Raw genomic sequence first — 17,650 nt, 5'->3', positions numbered from 1 at the left:
TAATTGTTATTAATATTACTTATAGTGTGTAAAAAGCTAATTCAAATGTAAAAAAAAAACTGGTGTTTGGTCTCGTTTTTTATCTGTATGGCACAGCACTTTTCTGTGTCAGAGAGAAAGAAAAAAAAAACAAAGAAAAATAAAATGTGGTATACAAATCTACGACAAAATAAATAAATAAAAATTTTAAATGTAAACTCAGTAAAATAAAGCTGTAACTTTAGTCTCCCAGTAATTTTTCATTAAAAATCCCTCAGGCACACACCAGAGAAAAAGGCACTTTAATAACAGGCACCACACAGTGCATTTTTCTTCCGTTGCCATATAATCAAATCTAAAGCTTCTTTTACTTCCTATGTTTTACCTAGAGGACAAACTTCCAATTTAGTTGTGGCCTGTGTTAAACTGATTTTCATTGTAATTAATGCCTTGGAAGGCCTCAGCCACTTACAAAACCTTTCATTAGAGGTCTTGTACCAATCTGGGATTCTTAAGATTGCAATTGCAGTTTTCCTACCGATATCCACTACTGTTTATGGTGTTTAGCTTAGTATACACATTCAGAGATTGTCCAGTATGCCCTTTTGCTTTTGCAGATCACACTTGATCAACCCACCGGGCAACTGTCCAAGTTTCAGAATGCCTGTAAGTGGTTTCAGAAGAGTCTGCTGGATCCTAGGTAGGACCTCAGTTGGCTGTGGTTAATTTTCAGCCTGTGTTTTTGCTGCCTGTTTCCTCTGAAATACTACCTGGGGTTTAAGGTTCCCCTGCACAGGATGTTAGCAGACCTCTGCAAACATTCAGAAGCCTGCTTTCCCACTACTTGCCTTTAAAGGATTATGGCAGTGGTCCCAGGGTCATATTGAATGGATGAGAATGTGTCTGCAGAGCAAACTTTGACTCTCCAGACCCTTTTCTCCTCAAGACCTCCTCGACAATTTTAGAGACCCTCCTCTGGACCTTTTGACTTTTCTTCTGGGAAACAGTTTCCAGCCCCTTACCTATTTTTCAACTTTGAGAAGGCTAAAACGTTCATTATTATAACAGAATTTCCAATTGTGTGAATAGAAAAGTATATATGAGTGTGTTTTGCTCAATTTAACTTTATATTTTATTTAACTTAGTATCTATTTTGTTTACTTGCTGCTGAAATTGTATATAAAAAAACCATGTTTCGTGCTGTTTATAGATAAAGATTACAATTACCACTAAAGTGTATATTTACAAAGCTCTAGACATAATGGGAAATCTATAGGATACAGATAAATACTACAGGATACAGAGTAAAAATGCTTTCAGCATGGAAAAGAATATTTTAAACTCATACAATATAGAAAGTACAAAATATACAAATAGAAAAACCAACATAATGCACACCCCATTTATATTAAAATACATCAGATGGTGTTTGGAAAAAACCAAATGGCTAGCCAAGGAATGTCACAAAGAAAGTGTTTTCTTTTATTTGAGCACAGAAGACTACTAGTGTATGGCATCTCAATAAAAGGCTTGAAATAAGCAATGTGGAAAACCAGTCCTAACACTCTGACCCCTGACAGGCTCAGGAAAAAAGCTATGACTGTGAACTGACAAAAAAACAACAGCAGCCTAAAGGACAGACATAGATTTATAGGACTTCTCACAACCCCTTCCTCTATTGTGAAGAATTACCATATCATTTTGAAAGTTATTTAAATTCTGTTTCATGATTTTTTTCTTTCTGCTTTAGAAAAAAGTAGCCCCCTCTAACACTATTGGTGTCGGGCCTTCTGCCTTCCAATTGGGCCTGATCTTTACTGGGTTAAAATGTCAGGATCCAATTGTAAAAACTCACACTTTAAACTAACATACTATATGTATCCCCACTTCTTATTAAACAAATTCCTTCCGAGACTATCCGCACAACTCAGTCCTGTTTCCCTCACTCCTTTTCTCTATCAAAACCATTATGAGCCTTAAAATGCTCTTGGTATCATTATTTAAGCAAAAAGAAAATCCTTTTGTCAAGGATTTCAATAGAATTCTGTGTATGCACACTTCATCTACATTAAATTGGTCACGACCCTCCAGGTGTCCTCTGCATTAAAAGTGTTTGCCAGACCATTCTACGCCACTCCGGCCGAACTTGGGTGACCTCTCATGACACTGAGGCTTGGCGCTCTCAAGCATGTACAACCCCCTCAATGTATCCAGGGTCACTAATAGACTGCCTTGAGCTTCCTTAAGGGTCACGTACAGATTGCTAGCCCCATATAAAGGAAATGGGAGCTTTTAATTATCATCCCTTTTTCTCTCTGGGCCTAGAGTTATGCTCTATGTCAGTGTGTTAATGCGCTTGCATCCAAGGAGACACATAATGCTCCTCTTAGTCTTGTTTATTAGCAGGATCCATTTGCTAAGGCCCTCTCTTTTGTGCTACAATATGAATGCACTTTGATGGTTAATAATTATGCCAGTCCTTTTGACATGAGGATCCACAGGCTGCCCTAGTTAAGCCAGTAATTAGCCTGTCCTCCTTATTTATTGAGAAAGTACAAATTATCCCTCATATGGGCACTGGCCATTCCATTCTCTCCTTTTTTTTCCCCTTGTATCTCTCGGCACTTTTGATAGGCTGAATGCAGCTGCACTAGAGCAAGATAAAGCTTCGCCATCAAGATGATGAACAGTTCGGATGAAGAGCCTTCGAGATGAGCACAAAAGCTGAAGGAGTGCGGCTGATGCAGTAGTGGACAGCTGAAGAATGCGGCAGTCTGCAGATGAATAGCCCTCATTTGTGAATATACAGATTTGCAGTGATGAATAAAAGCCAGGCACAGGTCACAATAAATAAACTTTTTAAAAATAATAATTCAGGTTGCAGGCACGGAACAGCTGTAAAATTGAAGGTTGTGCTTAGTTTTCCCCGCTCTCAAAGGGGATAATTAAGCTAAGCCCATATTGTTTGATATATTAGTATAATGATGAGCTCCTAGATTCAGGTTCATTTCTTCCTTCTATTGCAGTTTGTGCTGTTTTACAAAGGAGCTGAACCAGAAATGTATTCCAAAGGTAGGCTCCTAATACGTAGGATGTATTTCATTTCAATAGGTTGATTTGGCAGAGCTTATCAACATACTTAGATTTAGCTAAGCACAATATAATACAGAGATAAAGCAAAATCATCAATTTGCTATGTGCAGTTTATGACTATTTTTTTTGTAAAGCAAAAGACCGTATAATGGATTTTGCTCTCTGTCTCTGTCAAACTCTCTCTCTTACGCTTTCTTGCTCTCTCTGTGTAAAACTTGTCTAGAATATTTAGCAGTGATTTTTTTCCCCTCTTTCCCAAGCACACAGTGTCTTCTTTGCAAAAAACAAAGGCCTTTTACTGGACTGTTGCTGGAACATTTCATTCAGGTATGATCTCCCCCTCCTTCAGCTCCCTCCTGAGTGGTTCTAAATCAATAGAGATGTAAATAAGTTTAGACAGTTTTCAGGCCTTTGTCTTCTTCTTGCATTTAAAAGCATCACAAGAAGCTGATGTTTTTTTAAATGGTCTTATCCCAGGCCATTTTATATTGTTATAAGTCAGTGATGAGTGAACCAGCCTAGCAGGAATAAACAAAATTCTTAAAAAACCTCTTAAAATTAAATGGCTATATTCACCCATTTCCTCATACATGAGAGAGCAAACAAATCCAAAAAATAAATAAACAGATTTTTAAGGAAACGGAAGAAGTCATCAATTTTCAAGACCAAAGCCTACCTGTCTTATCATCCCACTTCAGAACAGTGCACTTATGCTGCAGCTGGTTTGTAACTCATATTTAAAAATATACTGTATGGGGAGAGAGCTTGAATCAGGTGAAAACTGCCAGAACAATATATTACTAAATCAAAAGGGTTTAGTTTCAGTTGAAGTATATCAGTTTAATGTTTACATGTGCCCAGCACACAACTAAAAAAAACCCTTTCAAAAATATGGTTCTTTATTTTGCCAAATGGTAACTATTTGAGGTATAAAGGCTAAACCTCAAAGGAAGCTCTCTACTCTGAGTTTTTTTGTTGCAGTGATAATTAACCTGAAACCTTGCTGACAAAAAAGAGAACATGGGCAGGAGTCTGTGTTACACATTAGCGGATCCTGAATCGAAGGATTAAGGCATGACCCTGATTGTCAACAATGATATACAATTAAATAATCAGTTGATATGATGTCTTGCAATTTTTAAAACACATTTACTGTCATTTCTCCCCTGTTCAACTCTATTGGATTTATTTTTAGTTTTTGGCTATGTTATTCGTTGTTTTAATCTTGAATGGAACTGGCTTCATCACACATGTGGAAAACAAACTGGAAAACATCCAGATATTTTCTCCCGAACTAGCCAAATGTTTCTTGTCTGTACAGTAGTTCCTAATGGAAAACCACCATCATTCCCTAGTAGCCATGTTTCCTTCGTTCTTGGAAACACAGACATATACATAAGAGATTTTTTCTCCAAATGCTTTCTATATTTTTGTCCCGTCACTACCAGTGAGGGGTCTTCTGTCCAGTTGTAATTACTCAGGAAACTGCGGAAATGTACCTTTCAGATCCAGCTGTGCCTTTATAACTTGTTGTGGCCTGTTGGATGAAACTGTTTTTTTACAACACAATGTTGTATTAATTCATGTTTGTGTTTAAGCCCCAGTGCAATTAATATACAGTACATTGGAGAAAATAAACGACAAAACATTCTAATCTAAAATATTGAAATGAAGGCTTTAAAGTGAGATAGAAAATGATTTGACTTTTTGTTATTCATCTGTACTACTGTACCTCAGACTTTTAATTTCTGTTAATATGATACCTTAGAGAGCATTAACTTGGTTCACCATTCTTTGTTGGTGACAGAGTCAACCTTTTAATAGGGAATTGTGTCTAATATTAAGAGAACAAATTCAGGTTTACAAACTGAAAACTATAAAGGCTAGATTGTCATAATGTATTTAGAAACAACTATTCATTATTAGTATTTCTCTAGAGCATCTTTATATAAACCATTTTAAACAGTGCATATGCGGTTCTTCATAATTAAAATCTACAGTATCTAAATCTGTCGAAATCTAGTATATAATTTTAATCTAGGAAATAATTTTTAAATACAAAGTTGCAATAAAATTAGTTTCTGTTGTGTTTAACATTTTTAAATTTTAATTACCCGCTTATAAAAACAATAAATATTAATTGAATCTAAAAAGCAATGTATTTTTTCAAATGTATTTAAGCCTCCAAACAAGTGAGTACAGTTGTTGTTTGCTTTGTATTTTCCTTCTTCATTAAAAAATACATCCAGCACCTGAACACACTCATATATCAGCATGATTAATACTAAACTAAGATACCAAGATACCAAGATCATACCATAGTGTACAGTAATTATCTCGAAGACTTTGAAATCTCAGAACCAGTGTAACAATATTCATGTGATCCACCTTTTCCTTCCTACTCTTAACTTGTTTACTGTTAACGTTTTTAAGTTAACAAACTATGAATACTATCAACGTGTTGAAATGCTTGAGTTTCACTTACAAAGTAATAATCTTAAACTATTTATTTTTGTATCATATAGTACTAATGTGGTTTTGCAATTGTAAATCATTTAATTAATTATTGAAATTAACGCGGTTCATGCCTCTGGGAATGGCATTTCAAATAAACACCTACCTATATACAGGATAGAAATCTTTGAAATACTACACTGTTATTTTGGTTTAAGCAGTGATAAAATACTGTATGTGTTTCGAAGTGATTGTGTAAAGAAAAAAAGCTCTCTGTTCTCTGATACATGGAATAATAATTCAATTCTATATCTGTAATTTAATTTAAATTCAGGGATGAAGCTCTCCCTACCAAGGGATGAATGGATGACACTACTGCTGCATTTTATCCTACTGGGCAGCAGGGAAAGTGGTTCTATGAAACTGCATACCCTTTGTCCATATTACTATTCTTATGTTCCCTGATGGCTGTTAAATCTTTAATAAATGCTTCCTTCAATCTGATACTTTGTCTTTACTGAAATACTTTCGTAGCAAAATTTGTGTGACATTTCCCTTGTCATGATGTCAGCAACAATTGTCTAATTGTCTAGCCATTTAAATGAAATATGTTTGGGGTGATGAAGCAACTCAGCATATCAAACAGAGAAATGGTGTATCTCCTACACAATTTAAGTTATTAATTTCTTGTAATAATAACAGAAATATTTTCGCTCTGTTTTTTATGTCCCATTTCCCAACCTTTTTTCTTAAGTGAGTTAATAGTAATTGTTTACAATTACAAAGGCTACTAAAATACTTCTTATTCCTTGGTTCCTGGTTAAAAAGGCAACAATATTGTAAGCTGTATTTTAAACCAGCTACTATTAGCAACTTTTAGCTATTTAACATCACAGGTAGGGAATTAAGTGTTAAGAAACAAGGTGGGCCAGAATGGCAAACAGTTTAAAAAACTTTCAATTGTCTATTTACCTGATATAAGTTATTTGCATTTTATTTCATTTCAATTTCTGCTTTGTAACCACAAGATCACAGTTCAACTTCCCTTATCAGAACAATTGTTGCTTCTAGGGAAGGCTTTTATAACATATCATATTTAATATTTGCATGAATATATTAATATGTTATTTGAATTATGAATGAGGTGTAAATAATGTGTAGTTTATCGTCTCTTACGTGCATATTACTTGTAACCCATGATACAGTATGTTACCTCTTACATTAAGATATTAATGCTTTTTAGTGATGATCTTGCATTACTAGATTAGTACCCCACCATTTAAAAGTCAAAGATTTAAATAAAAGATGCTGGAAACTTAAAGGCTGAAAGGAAGAATTTGTGGTAGTACAAAGCACTTTCATACACATATTTACAAAAATAAACTTTGTATATTAAGATTTTGAATTCTAAGCATACATTTTACAAAACACCCAAGGCATGTAATTTCATCTATCACAAATCCATAATTTACTTTCTTTGGACCATATCACTAGACTTAACCTCTGTGGATTTCCCAGCTTTGCCACCTGGTATTTCACATCTGAAAAGTGCATTTCTATCAGTTTAAAATCCTTTCATAGTTCACACCTCAAAATGTAGCCGAGACGACAGAAAACCCACCAATTAACAGTCTTTGCTCTGAGGAGTTATACTTCTGTTCCTGCTGGCATGAGAAAATGCAGACACTACCCGCCTGATTATAAATCAGGAAACCGCTGTTTTTGATAGATTAGTCACCTTGTCAACCACAAAGAAAAGGCGCTTAAAAAGTAAACAATTCAAAAAAGCATTAGAATAAGTGGTTGCTTAGTGCAGCAAATTTCACTCTAGTTTTCTTTTTTGCATTGTTTGTTGTATACTGTACAGTATTTTGGAATTTTGGCTACAGGTTTGTAGAGGACTGAAACTGCTGGTGAATGTAGTCAGACGAGAAGGTCTGACCCAAAAGAATTATGGAGAAAAAACAAAACAAATCAGAGCACTGCAATAAGTTAGTTGTGTTCAATAACCCCTTCACTCTCACACTTCTATCAGCACTAAGGTGCTTCACCTCTCTGGACACAGTGAGGGCAGTCTAAGCCTTCAATTAAATCAGATCACAAGATTTCAGACCTGTGGAAAAGGACCATTGTCTTACAACACAAAAAATAATGTTCTTGTGTGCTTTGAAAGAATGGTCTGTAGTCCCATCTGTTATTATATCCCCCCATGTTGAATATTCAGTACAAAAAAGTTTCCTGCTTTCCTTTATCTTCATTTAGTTTTCTACAGTCTCATAATACACCATTAGCCAAAGCAAAACTCATTTAGAGATTCAAAGTTGTAAAACTAGTGTTAAACTCTAAAAAAATGATAATGACAAAAGGCAAAATAGGTATTTTTAAAATGTAAATAGTTTTTACAACAAACAAGCAATGTCAGGTTAGAAAAACTAGAAAGTCTATATACTGTATGAGCCTACTGTATATATTTGTACCAGCAAATTGGTAATATCTCCGTTTACAGCTACCAGCTATGTTTTAGTTATCTAAGTTTATGTATTCATGAATCTATGGATTATCTACGGATTATTGAAGGTGATCCTTCTGTATGCATCAGAATGAGTTTATGTAACTTCTCCTTGTTCATACCTAACCATAACCAATGGATGGATTAAATTGCTGCCTGGAAATTTTAGAGTTTGTATTTTAAGAATAAGAAAAATGTGTACATAAGAAAATGTACAAAAAAGAAGAGGCCATGTGGTCCATTTAGTTCATGTAGCTACCAGTAGGTCATTGAGTTAATATCTTCCAACCATTTCTTGAAAAAAGCCAGGATATCAGCTTCAACATCATGGCCGGGAAGCTTGTCTTCTGGCTTGTTTTTCACTGTTCATTCTGAACTCTGTTGAGTTGACTTGATCAATTCCAGTGAGGATTTTTAATTCTTCAATACTGTCCCTTTTTTAGTGTTCTCTCTTTACAACTAATAAAAGATTCCATTCTTTTAGTCTTTTTAGCAAGGTGAAATGTCCTACACCAGCAGGCTAAAAGAATCTTGCATTAATATTTTTTTTTATATTCACACAGTTTATTATTCTTGCTTAGTCGAGTTTCTTCTTGATTTGTCTTGTGTTTTCTTTAAATATACGTGTCTTTGCTAAAATTCTTTTATTGCTATTTGCTTCAGGCCAAAGTGGTGAGGCGCATGAATGTTTGTTATTGTGTAAATCTTTTCCCCTGTGTATATTGCCTAATTATTTTGCACATAGAAATACAACATGCTGTGCAAATCTGTTAAAACCCCAAGTTAAAATTAAAGCTTTGCCTTTGTTTTGCAACACAACCTTTCTATAGACATCATGTCAGTGCATATTGACTGGGTTGACAGTACAACTCCCCCCAGATTCAAATGCCAGTGGTCTCTTTGTGCTCACAACCTCGCACATTCCCCTACCAAGAGTCAAATTCACACTGGAGATCGTCTGTGACTTTTGACAGAATGTTTTACACAGAAAACCGAACTATGCCTTAGAGCTCTGAGAATTACAGAAGCAAAATTCAATGCATGTTCATAACAAATGAATATGAGAGAAGACTTAAATTGCGTGTTGAGATTTCAAAAAGCCTGTCATCTGAAAAAACAAGGTTCATCAAACAGATTAAAAGCACCTGTACCCAGTATATTTATGAAAAATAATTTGCATTTCTGATCAAAATAAATAAATACAGAGCTTCATGGGTTCCATGGGTTTTATATATTGTATTGTAATTTTAAAAATACAATTTTTAAAAAATATAATGAGGGGAAAAAGCTTTCCTGTAATTCAATCATATAAAGTCCTTACTACAAGTTCTTAAATTGTGTAATACTGATTATGTTTCAAAACTGCAATATTCATTAATGATTTCTTAGTTCTTTCAGTGTATGTGACTTGTACAAAACAGGAAGCAAATTAATTTTTAGCACTAAGAAAAAAAAATGTATTGAAGGAACATGGAAAAGAAAGTAGATGGGATATTTAAGCATTTCATTGCTGTTTACTTCAGGAAATAATTACAATGTGTAACAGATTCTTTTTGATTGATGGTTTTGAAAACATCCACACTGAAGGACATTCATCTGTAAACTTGCAAGACACCACCTGAAAGTCAGTTTATGATCATTGTACAAAGAATCCAGAAAAGCTCCAAATGTTAGTGAGTAATATAAAACAACGACCACAAGAAAACAGAAAGGACAATAGTGAGTATGTAATTGTGAACAACATAATTAATGTTGTTCCCATAATTAACTTTTTATAAGGGACAGCATATGCCTCAAGCTGCTTTTTAATGAGTAGGGGCCGAAGAAGCTCACACTAACTTGTGGTAAAGTAAAGATAACTTAACACTCCCATTGCTTTTATTGGTGCACAGCTATTATTACATCCCTACTGCTATGAAAACAACACTGGAAGTGCAATGGTTGCAATGGTCAAAAAAAGGTGCTTAAAACAAAAGTCTCTGAACATGTATAACATGTGAACTGAAGATTTATCAATGAAGAATGTCCATTTGTGTATTTTTTACAGTGTTACTCTGTACAGTATATTGTTACAATTTTGTTAGGCAGTATGATGCAAAATTCCCTCCAGTTGGAAAATAAGGAGTTCAATGATTATTGTAAAATTCATTTTACCATGACTACATAAGTATACATACTTAAGCATGCATGCATATAAATATCTCAACTATGCAAAGTTATTTAACATGTCACCTACACTCACCAGTGTGACACTACCCTCTGCAGTCTCATAGATGCATTATGTATTGTCGGTGCACGCCTTAAAAATTTAAATTGGCTTGCCATTGTGGATTTTGCATTACATGCTGCAAAGTGCTTGGCCGTTGACAAGTATGTAACATATGCCGTTGTCTTTTACTCAATAAAAACTGGTAGCAATAAAAAAACGTAGGTGAAATTCAGTCTGACTTTGTTGCAGTCACCACTCCCACCTTTAATATAAATATAACTTTAAGAATGTCATTAAAAAACAAACCTACCCCTGCCAAGATGCACCTCTGTCCCCCTGTGCTGGCGTTTTACCAGTATAGCAGGTCATAGCAGGAAACTCTGGAGATTCAAATGATTATAACAGGCAATCAAATAGCTAGTACTGTTAAAAATAGGAAAATAAAATTACAAAGTCAAGGCTTTTAAAATAATAAAAAATTCTCAGTACAAATGTTTTGTGGTGCCTTCAGCAAAATACCTTAAGCATGCCGCATAAGGCGGGCATTGTCTTTATAAGATGGCACCTCATAAAACGGCATTAAATATCACCAACGGGGCTTCATATTTCATCCAGCAGGGTTTAAGCCAGGCATGTTCTATATCACACATTATTAGAATGACATCTGCTTTGCAAGTCATGTACCCAGGAGCATACCTTGATAACTCATTTCAGCACTCATTCTCAAGGCTTCTGTGCCTCTCTAATGCTTAATATGTTTAACTCATTTTGAACAGAAGTCTAAAGCTTGCCACGGCCCTCTGGCCAGAACTGTATCTGTCAAACAACAGAGAGGGACTTTTATCAATCCGTACTGGCATAAAATACACAATTCATTAGAAGGGATGTCATTTGTTCTCCAGGAAGAAGTCGGATTTCCATTGCATCTCTCACTGCAGTGACAAAAAAGATAATTTATGATGAGGAGATAACAATTTCTGAAGCCACACAGCTGTGTCAAAAAGTGTATTTAACTGTTTTGTGGGACATTTCGCCTTTCTTGTGCAGTCGCATTAATCATCTTTTTCTTTTATGTTTTTGTTTGATTTTTGCTTTTGTTTTAAGAACAAGATCATAGAAAAACTCACTAATGGGAAAATCAGAACAATGATTCCCCCTTTTCACATTTAAATTGTGCTTTTTGATTGTGTTTTGCTCAAACATTTGTCACCAGTCTTTATGGTAAACTGATTATTGCAGACACAGATTTCATACAGTTTCAATTTTCACAAACCTAGCATCCAAATGCATATCCTAAAGACTGTTTTGAATTCTTTGAAGGCCACTGTGATATTGTAAAAAGGTGTCAACAAAGATTTCCAAATTCCAGTAAAAACTGAAAGCTGAGAAACCATAAAAAAATAGAATGGATTCCAATTCTGTTAGAATCCAGTACATAATCTGCTGGGGGTAACTGCAGCCAAGGTTTGCAAGAACATATTTGTGTACAGTGAACTGAGATAAAGGATCTTGGTCTGCTGTAATGTTGCTTCACAATTGAAATTTGTTCTTCTAGCTTAATATGGGTGTGCTTGAGGTGTGTTCATCAAACAAGAGCATAATCATGGACATTGAAATCTGTATTTAATCCAGAAAAGATACATGTACATTGTTATATACAGTATACCAGTTTTGCATAACAATATTCTTCCATCAGTCATATGACTTCACAAGAAAGCACAAGATTTTTTGATGCACTACAGTAGTAAACAGTTACTGTATGTTCAGATATCCTTGACTTTGTGCAGCGTGGGTATCTTAGCATGATTGTTTGTGGTAGTGGTGTGATTTATTTGACTGTTAAGTACTTATCTGTCAAAATAAATGTGGTTTTAGATGTTACAAGTGTTTTGCACAGCTCCACCCCCATATCCAGAATACAATATAGATAGACCTGTTTTTTTAACTCAAACCATTATAGCCCCTGTTTTGCTAATGTGTAACCTTGTCATGTAATTTTTCAGTTTGATTCTCTCTAAATAGGCAAACGTTATTTTTTACTTGTTTTTTTTTTCCTTTTAAAAGAGCATTTTGCAATAAAGGTAAAGAAATAAGAATGTAGTTACGAATACTGAGATACTCAGTATTCAGCTTTATTACAATGATTGCAAAAATACATTTTTGACAAGGTATACTGTATTCTTTATTCTATGTCTTTACAATTATAAGATTACAATTACAGTTACAGTATCCTGCATTCTTTCAGCATAACTTATATATGATATGCTGCAAATAAGCAAACCCAGGCTGTTCAACTAAAACACACTGTAAATCTTTGAAAACTGTAGACACTGGTTTACAGTAGGTCAGGTTATTTCAAGACTTCTATATTGTATCAATCATGCTAGCGTACAATACAGACAATGTAAAAAATGATTGCTTTTTGAATAGTATCATCATTACACACCTAAGCAATTCTATAGAAGTGGTATAATGTGTTTCAATAACTGTCAAGTCAACCATCAATAAAATGCCACCTTTCTAGCTCTTGGACAGCTGTGTTATTTTACTGAGTCCAGCTGAATGCGTTAGGACACCAGTAGTACACTGAGGAAAGACATGAGCTTAGCGTTTGTTGAGTTTATTGACATTTTTCTCCATATTCATGGATTGACAGTCAATTTTCCTCCAAATCTCCACTTTACCAACTTACCGCGGTGACACCGAGTAATAAATTCCAGTAGTGCACTTTGCAAGGTTTTTATAGCTGCGAGCAACAATAAAAGCAACAAGCTGGGTGTCACAATGTAACTCCAGTTTACTCTGTTATTTTCTTCGCTTTTTTATTGAAAACACAGAATATATATTTATTAATGAATACACAAGTACACTTTGAAGCGGCCCAGAGTCAATTTACTTGGTATTCACACAGCATATTCCCATATAGTATTGTTTCATCATTTTATGGCCAGTGTAGCTTGTTAGGCTGTGGCCCCTCAGTACAAAAAAAGCAGGCTCATATAGCAACACCTTGACGTAGATGTACAGCTGCTCACACTGTGGCTGCCTCACCTTTAGCCCCGTCTGTCTACTGCCGCCTTTCATTTTCCACATTCATACATCAATAAGCTTTGCATGCTGACACCTAATTTTGCAGGCTACTTTGGCTATGGAGGCCGTGTTTTGCATATCACTACCCACCCCCTCCTGACATCTGCGATCTTTAAAGAGAGAGACTTCTCTTTTCTTCTCTGCCTACTTGGATTCTGCTTCATACTTGTCAGAAACAGATCTTCCAAATGCAACTTAATTGATTGATTTCTTTTCCGTCTCTTTTCTCTGAATCTCTCTTCCCCTCACTCTGTCTGACAGCTCCTGTTGGAAAGATGATGATGTTTTTTTCCCTTGCCCTTGCAATTTAAACATGCCTATTGTGTCACTTAAAGGAAACCGATTTCTGTTCCTCAAAAAATATAATTATTTTAAGCTAATTAGTGAGTGCAACATACACCGTAGCCATGTGTCTGGGGCTTTCAGAATGCACTATTTATTAAAATAATGAAAAATACATTGCAATTGTGAAGTTGAAATTTCTTACGAATGCCGTGACAGCAATGTTTTTGATATGGATATATTTCTTATGAGTATGTCTCATAATTACGTGCTTATTAGTTGCACGCGTAGTGTTCATATCTGTGGTAATACAATTGCTGTTGCAAGGTCTACAGCCTTAAATAGAGTATTTGTAATCATCTTTTCACCTAGGCAGAGTTATGGACCTGCAAAGAAAATAATCTAATGTCCGGCTTGTTTCATATTTGACATAGTGACCACGGTTTCAACTCTGGTCAGTCTCTGAATAGGATTCTGCAATATACATAAAAGATAAAGAGGTTCTGAGTTTTCAGTTTATTTTAGTGTGGACAGTATGTCCAGTTGGTTATATCTGTTATATTCAGCTGGACATCACAGTTGAGGTCTAGATGTTGCGAACCAAGATTCCTGTCGATTTTTTTTTTTTATATTAACATTTGGTCATAAACACTAAACTTTTATAGTAAAGAACATTGTTCTGTATGGGATTGGGTGAGTGTAAATTGCGTACAGTAAATAGGAAGGCACCTACACTTCTGTTACAAAAAAGTATAAACTGTGATTTCATTTCGTTCTGAAAGTGAACAACATTTTATTATTTAATGTATAGTTGATTTCGTACGGTATGCTAGATTTCTGAAATGTTTTCTTCCCCTGCACCTTACAGGCACCTGTGTTCTAATTGTAAATTTAAAACGTGTTGAACAAACAAAAGTGTTCGGTTCCGTTGGTGATGATGGGTACTGAGAGAGACAGAGGAAAGGATGGGCAGTGATGGGGGGGGAATATCATATGGATATCTGCCAAATCTAATGTAATAAATTGATGTTTTCCCAGGCCTGAAAAGAGGACCCTGCCTTTTAAGTAGCGAGGCTGTCATCTTTTGCATTTGTGAGAGGAGAAGGAGTGTGAATGTCACTTTCAAGTGTAGCTCGGTGCTCTTTTAATGAGAGATGGGGTCTCCTTCGGAGGCAGCCAAGGGGCCAAGGAGGAGCTGCCGCCCCCCTGTAGCCCGTATCCTCGGAGGAGCTGACAGCTCCAGATAAATCAGGCTGTGTACTTCCTCCCCTTCTCACACCACCTGCAGTGGGAGGAGAGTGCTAATTTTCCACGGAGAGAGAGGCATGCAGGCAGGTCACATAGATCCTTCATCATAAAATTAGCGCAAAAATCAGGGAGTAGGGGCATTTTTCCCCAACAAAAGATAACACATACATTACATATGTAGTACAACAATAAAACAAATCAGTATTTCTTTGGAAGGATTTTATATCCAATTATTTTTATTTTTCAGCTAATGCTTGGTATTCCAAAGGGTTGTTTGTGAGAGTGGGAAGGGTGTGTGTCTGTTTCTGTCTTTTTTTAATGTTTCTTTAATTGTATTTTTTCATTTACGCTTTGAAAACATCTGGCCTCGTTTCTCCACTTGACGAGGAAAGTGTGAGTGACGGGCATCATGTCACCTTTTAGTTAACAAATTGGTTAACTGGTGCAGAAGAGCCATTTAAATGTCCATTCCAGTTGCTGGGCACATATCAGTTTTTTTGTTGTTGTTGGATCCTTTCAACCATTTTGTAAGGGAACCCAATTATGGTCAAATAGTGCCTAGTTCAAAGAACAGAACAGTTTCATTCTGGACACCTGATGTTTTGTCTCTGCTTTGTCCATGACACATATAGCGTCCTCAGTAAGTACCTATGGCTTGCATACCTTCTAGTTTCTGTTCAGCCTTATATTACAGGAGGCTATAACAAAGGAATATTTCTGTAATAACAATAAAAATAGAAGATCTTGAAGAAATAATAGTATCGTATTGCTTTAATGATATATTGTCAGTATCACTTTAAGAATAATCCACATTCAGTATATATTATGGAAATCTCCATCTGCTCTATAGCGATCTCTGCTGGGATTCGATCAGTGCTAGAGACTTGTTCCCAGGCATATATTGTCTGTCAGTGACCATTCAGAAAAGTGACTGAGAGAAAATAGGTTTCCTAATCATTTCCAATTTCCACTCCTCTCTTTGGGCACCTATTCACCTCGTCACAGAGCAGTGACACTCCTCTACCCCAGCTCACATCCCCTCTTGTACTCCTGTAGTGCTTCCTCCTGGGCCATTCATAGTATCAGTTGGTTTTCATGGAGCAGTCTGGATTTTGATATGGACAGGGAAACTCATGACCTTCAATACCAAAACTCAAAACTCTTGCCTGTAAATTTTGTTAAAGAATCCATGACAAAAACTGAAGACGAGAATATTTAATTTATTTAATAGTCATCAGATTATAACCCTTTTTATGAAAGCAAAAGTCCTGGAAAATAGGAAACGTCAATAATGTTACAAATTCTCTCCAATTTTTGTAAATTAACACTAACAAAAAAGAACAGGAGCTCACAAATACAGTCTTTTTTCATGTAAAGAATGCTGCCAGAGGATGATATTTCTATCCAGGCATTATTAATACATGTAAATAGGAATGTGAGTGCAAAGTGGAAAAAAATATAACTCTAGAAAAACAAATGGAAACAGAAAGTGATTGAGTAACTAGTGAGATAAAAGATTTATTCTGCTAGGTGGTCGGTACTGCACACAGCGGATACAGATTTTAAAAAAATGTGACCCTAGACAGATGGCAACAGTACAGTAAGAAGAAAAAAAGGAGGGAAAAAAGGAGAGAAAATCTAGTGATCCGACCTGCAGGAACAAAAATTGCTTGCATTGTTGTTTTCATTATCTTGCTTCTGTCATTTCATAAGCTTTGTATCTTTGAAATGAAAGAAAGAAAGGGAGGGTAAAAAAAACTGTGAAATTAATCTTTTGTGCATGGCCTGATAGAGAGGAGACATGCTCAGACAAAAGATAGACTGGGAGAAGGTACAGTGATTGATGACTAAAGTAAAGGTGTCAGAAGTGTATTATGTAAATTAGTAGAGGCACAGACCATTTCAGAGAGAATGAGAAAGAGGACTGCGGAGTGGATGTCACCAAGACTCTCGTCCCCAAGCGCCAATTTCTTGCCATCTTTCATCTACTCAGACAACCTCTGCTAGCAATCTATATGGTTTTAACAGTATGAGTAAAAAATAGCAATATTTGAATGAATACAGTCACACTGATTGACCAGTGCTGTGAAGTGGCTTACTCCAGATTCTTCCATTATGTATGCAGTTCCCACTAGTACAAGTAAAAACAAAAGCAATAACAGTGCTAGAAAATAAAGAGACAGATGAAACAATATGGTACAGACCTTTAAAAAAACAGACACTCTCATTTAAATAGACAATCCGTCATTTGAAGCCTCATTTTACTGCAGTAGAATATCACAAATCTGCTAGCCGTTCTAGGCATCAGTCACAGTACAGTAACTTTCACTGTATGTGCCATAAGGGTAGTAGAGTAGGGTATTGAACTGCCGAGCAAAAATGGTGTAGTCAAAAATAAAACCTCTCCATGCATTTGTTTTCAGCCAAAGCCCCTTTTGTTCTTTGACTGAAGCATTAGTTCAGTCCACAGCCAAAACCTTCATTTCACAGAATGCTATAACACAACACATGATGAATTAGTGAAATGCCAACTTTAAACTTGTGTTCTTTAAATGCTTCTCTTTTTGCATTTATAAATAAAAGGGGGTAGACTTTTCTGAACACTTGGTTGATAATAGCTTGCTAATATCTCACTGAAGTAATTCTGCTGTTTGTATTCATTATTGGTTTCTGCATAAATAAATTCTGTTTAACGCATTGTTGAGGCTTATTATTAGAGCTTACTATTAGAACTATAACTTACAAAAAGAATGCATTATGTGTTATTACAGTATATGCATGTGTAT

At 35.5% G+C, this 17,650-nt stretch overlaps 1 long non-coding RNA gene across 8 annotated transcripts in view; it reads left to right on the top strand.

Moving 5' to 3' along the window:
- The window catches only part of LOC148646213 (uncharacterized), a 460,577-nt gene that overhangs the window by 348,720 nt on the left and 94,207 nt on the right, over positions 1 to 17,650 (top strand). For 5 of the 8 annotated variants that reach the window (XR_015927990.1, XR_015927985.1, XR_015927984.1 and 2 more), the window contains one exon: positions 2,614 to 5,853. The exons of 1 other annotated variant lie outside the window; for it this stretch is intronic. This is a non-coding gene — a long non-coding RNA (uncharacterized LOC148646213). Of the gene's footprint in view, positions 1 to 596; positions 680 to 2,613; positions 5,854 to 17,650 lie in introns of those variants that run through there. 2 more of the 8 variants (XR_015927986.1, XR_015927989.1) reach the window with 1 other exon arrangement.

This window comes from Lepisosteus platostomus, chromosome 17, assembly GCF_059453375.1.
Source record: "Lepisosteus platostomus isolate fLepPlt1 chromosome 17, fLepPlt1.hap1, whole genome shotgun sequence".
NCBI lineage: Eukaryota > Metazoa > Chordata > Actinopteri > Semionotiformes > Lepisosteidae > Lepisosteus > Lepisosteus platostomus.
The sequence above is the reverse complement of the archived record's forward strand: the minus strand, read 5'-3'. Positions and strand labels throughout refer to the sequence as shown.